Source organism: Lycium ferocissimum, unplaced genomic scaffold (genome assembly GCF_029784015.1).
Source record: "Lycium ferocissimum isolate CSIRO_LF1 unplaced genomic scaffold, AGI_CSIRO_Lferr_CH_V1 ctg9441, whole genome shotgun sequence".
NCBI lineage: Eukaryota > Viridiplantae > Streptophyta > Magnoliopsida > Solanales > Solanaceae > Lycium > Lycium ferocissimum.
Window position 1 is genome coordinate 26,091 of NW_026727724.1, and position 4,907 is coordinate 30,997.

The following is a 4,907-nucleotide window of genomic DNA, read 5'->3' on the forward strand; positions in this document are numbered from 1 at the left end:
TGTTATCCATGATCAAAAGTATTCCTAATGAAGCCTTTTCATTTCATACAAGTCAATTTTTATTCTTACGAAATAAAAGTATTTCCTATTAATTTGTCTTGTTGACACTTATTACGATTCTAAATTATTGTCGCGATCCAAATTCTTAGGATCTATGACCAGCATTCGGCTACTTATAACCTATTGAGGGAACCAACTAACCATAACAGATATAAAACAAACTTAGGCAATCGAAAATTAAACAAGACTGGACTTAACCAATGGGTTCATGTTTCGCTTTCGGTGCACTTTAAGCAAGGATTGCTAACGTGCTTGTAACGATCCGATTGGTCGTTATAGTGCTATTGAACCTTTTACCCCTGTTGATCCTTTCCGAGGTCATCGAGCAAGTTTTAGCATGACTTTTGGAAGTTTGAGCCTTAAAGTTCGATATGTTTGACTCAAAGTTGACTTTTGGGTAAATGAATCTTTTTCGGAATTTCATTGATTCCGAGAGGTCCGGATGACCGTTTGTGACGTGGTGGGATTTTTTGTTCGGTTCCCAAGGCATTTGGGAGCGTTTTGGGACTTGGGTTGGAAACTTGGCTTTAGGCCATTGGGGCTTGACTTGGTCAAATAGACCTCCGTTGGAAATTCTGAGGCCACGGATGAATTCGTAGCACGTTTTTAAGTGTGTTTGCATGTTTGTTTTGTATCTGCGGGGCCTCGAGTGATTGTCGGATTTCGGGTTGAATCTTGTCAAAAATCAGGATTTTCTGGTATCTGGTGTCCGCTCCAGCGGCACCAGACTTGCGGCAGCGGTCCCACTATAGCGAGGGACCGGCCGCTGTAGCGATAGTGTCATTCATGGCTAGTTGAGAGCCGCAGTGGCGGCTGGTGGGGATTTTGGGTGAGACGCTATAGCGGGCTCTTGTCCGCCATGGCGAGCTCGCTGCAGCGGATGACGGGTAGTTTTTCTATTTCTTTCTTAAGTTAAAACCCTTGAACCCTATCATTTCCCTTCATCCAGCTTTAATCCAGCAGGCAGTGGAAAAGATCAAGCTTATCTAAGATCGGTTGCTAACAGCCCAAAGTCGCCAGAAATCCTATGCGGACAATCGTCGACGGAACTTGGAATTCAAAGTTAACGATTGGATATTTTTGAAAGTGTCGCCGATGAAAGGTGTGATGAGATTTAGCAAGAAGGGGAAGCTTAGCCCCAGTATGTTGGGCCTTACAAGATTGTGCGCAAGGTAGGCCATGTAGCCTACGAGTTAGATTTGCCTTCAGAGTTAGAGTCAGTGCACACAGTGTTTCATGTATCAATGCTTCGGAAGTGTGTGGGAGACCTTTCCAGAATTGTGCCTGTAGACGATGTCCAAGTTACCGAGAAACTGCCCTATGAAGAGGTACCCATTTCCATTTTAGATAGGCAAGTTCGAAGACTTAGAACTAAGGACGTAACTTCAGTTAAAGTCCTGTGGAGAAATAATAACAGAGAGGAAATGACTTGGGAAGCAGAGGAAGATATGAAGTCTAGATATCCGCACCTATTTCCACTCCCAGAAGAGTTCCGGACAGAGACACCAGCACCTTCAGGTATGTAATGCTTCTTTGAATGACTTTTTGGTCGTGTTTGGCCAATATGGGCATTGATGCTGTAGCCCTGTGAGACATTGTATATTTTGGGTTGTTGTGACAGGATGGTAGTGGTACAATTACAGGGGAAACTCTGGCAGAATTTTCGTAGAAATCCCTAAAGGCTTAACATTCGAGGACGAATGTTCCTAAGGGGGGAGGAATGTTACACCTCATAAATTTGTACATTGAGATTCGCCAGGTGTTAGTTGTTCAATCGTGGACATTGGAGTCACCTCCAAAGATATATGAGATCATATGTGCTTAACTTATGACTATGAGGGGCAATTTTAGCCCAACTTGGCGGAAAGATGTCTTTTAGTATATAAGGAGTTTTGGAGCAAAGCAAAAGCCTAAAGTGAAGTTCAGGAAGTCTAGTTTTCAACGCAATAAACCGTGCATCGATCAGATATCGGGATCAAGCGTTATGATCATTTTAAGGTAGGCTGCCAGAGTAGGGATTAACTCTGCGCGAACGCGCCTGGGGATGGCGCGAACGCGCAGAGGAGCCAGGGGACGACTCAGCGCGAACGCACTGAGTAATTTTTAAGTCGGTTTGGACAGACTCTGGAATATTTTAAAAGGGGGCTCACCCCTCATTTCCCATTCCAAACACCCCAGAATCCTCTCCAAATTTCTGGAATTTTCCTCCAACTTCCATACATCAAATTTTAGCCCAAATCAAGTTTAATCTCCGGATTGTGTTCCGACAGTGTATAGTTGCAGTTATGTTACACCCCTCGTCTTCGTAGTGGTAGAACTTATGATTTCCTAATTGGGAATGCCTTAGGAATTGAGACCCGAGCCCGAGTTTTGGAGATAGAAAGTGTCCTACCCCATGTGCAATGGTACCAGCAGGAGTTCCTGGTGAACTACGGGGCTAGAAGTTGAACGAATCGAATCGATGCGATCTGAACCGAATTAGAAAAGTCTACAGACACCAGTCAAGATCGACGGGTCGTCGAACTTATCGACGGACCGTCGTTGTGCGGCGTCGACAGGGTTCTGCAATCCTGCATTCTGCAGGCGCAGGTCTACGAGCACGTCGACGGACAATCGATACGTCGACGGGTCGTTGACCCGCTCGTCGAACCGGACCACTGAAGCATTTAATTCTCCAAGTATAAATACATGGTCCACGACTTTATGTCTTATTTCTCTCATTCCCAGATCAGAAAACCCTAATATTTTGCTCTCCAAACATTTATAGCATAGGAGTGAAGATTTGACAAGACCGGACCCCGTAAACCCGAGCTTGAAGAAGAAGGTTGTTTCTGGTTTCTCTAAGGACGGGAAGCCATGGATTTGAAGTTAAAGTGATTCTTGGAATTTTTGACCCCTCAAGGTATGTAAATGGTTCCTACCCTTGTATTTGAGTTTTCTATCAAGAGCTTTAGTGATTTTAGGTAAAAAAAGGGTATTTGTGGAAGTGATAGATTGATGAAGAGTAAGGTAGTGACATGAGACTATTTTAAAGAAATGATTAGGGATGGATTTACGAGTATTTGGATATATATAGGCGCTATTGTTATATGCCGTATTTGGCACGTTGGGACATTCCGAGCTAGTGGCGGAAAGTTAAGGACAAGGCTATGTTCCGACTTTGTTTTAAAGCACAAGTTGCTTCGTCATAAGTATAAATGGCATGGAATATTAAGGGTAAATTTGGAATAAGGAAAATTGGAGGCTAAAAGTTGGAAAAAATAATTTCATGGAATGGCCAAAAGGCCAAGGTGGCCGTCCAAGGTGGAGTGGGGACCATGGCCACATGGATGCATAATATAGGTAATTAAAAGATGACTAAGGCAAGGAAGAATTCATCTTTTGTAGCTTAAGAAAAATTCTAGAAACTTGGAGAAAAAAAAGAAATAACAAGAGAAAAAGAGAGGAGCAAACCGGCCATGTGCCTATATACATACATATATAAGTCATGACCAAACAAGACAATTCATCCTTCTACTTTAGAAATTTCAAGAAACTTGAAGATAAGAGGAGCAACATATTCGGCCATGTACGGCCGAATTTGGCACCATGGAAAATCAAGGAAAGCAATAATTCTCTCCTAGCTTTTCAACCAAATGGAAGGTCCTCTATCATATGGAGTAGTTGTTGGAAGAAGAAAACCATTTGTTTTGCAAGCGAGCAACCTAGCCGAGAACGAAGAAGGCAAGTGGAAGAAGGTAAGATTCTATCCTCTTTTGCATGGTTTGTAGATGGTTTGGACGTGTTATTGTATGAAGAAACGAATGGAATTCATTGAATTAGATGTTGATGATGAACCCGTGAATGGACTCGTTTTGGTGACAAGGAATGAATGAAAATTTATTTAGTGTTCTTGGTTGTTGTTATGGTAGATTCTATGATGAAAAATGAAGGTTTGATGGTTCAAATGGAAGTTGTAATCATTGGGACCGATTTTTGAAGTTAATGTGATCTTGACATAGTTTCTTGGATTTATGGAAATAATGTTGTAAATGTGTGGATTATGGGTGCCATTGATGAATTTGGAAGGAAGAAATGTATTGTTGTTGTTCCTATGGAAATTGGTGATTTCGGGTCCAATGGTGTGTTGGATGGATTATTTTGAATATTGTATAGATTATTGGAATGTTTTTAAATCGTGTTTGAATGGTCTCGGTTAATACTTGAACGTATGATCAATGAAGTTGGCTTGATTGATGCGCTTTATTTGAATGTAAATGGGATGTTGACGAGTTATGTAAAGAAGAATGCTAATGTTAGAATGCGTTTGAAATAATTTATTGATGTTGTTGGAATGATTGTTGGTATTGTTGTTGAAGATTTGGCCGAGATGAATTCTCGGGGTTGTTGAACTTATAGGGGAAATGCTGCCCAAATTTCTGTAGATAAAGTGACGGCTTGGAATTGAGTTCTTCGATGCTTATTGTTATATCCCGCATTTTTGTGCAAGCGGATGATTCGAGACAATCGCGGGAGGACGACAAGCAAGGCCGCATTTTTATTTTTTATAAGCATATGAACGATTTATGAAGCGGAAGTATTGAGAAAGGTCAAAGGCATAAAGGGAAATTCGAAATAAGCCTCGTGGAACTACGGAGGAAGACGAAGTGGTAAATTTGGAATATCGAAAATTAGTTTCGGAAATTATAAAACATGATTGGAAGCTAATTGGGCTCAATAAAAATCAAAGGAAATGAGGCCCAAGAACCTAGGGGTGGCCGGCCATGAAGTGGTTGGCCCAAAGCCCATCCAAATTAATTTATCACATGAATTAATATAAGCATTTACTCAAGTCATCTTATTTCCCA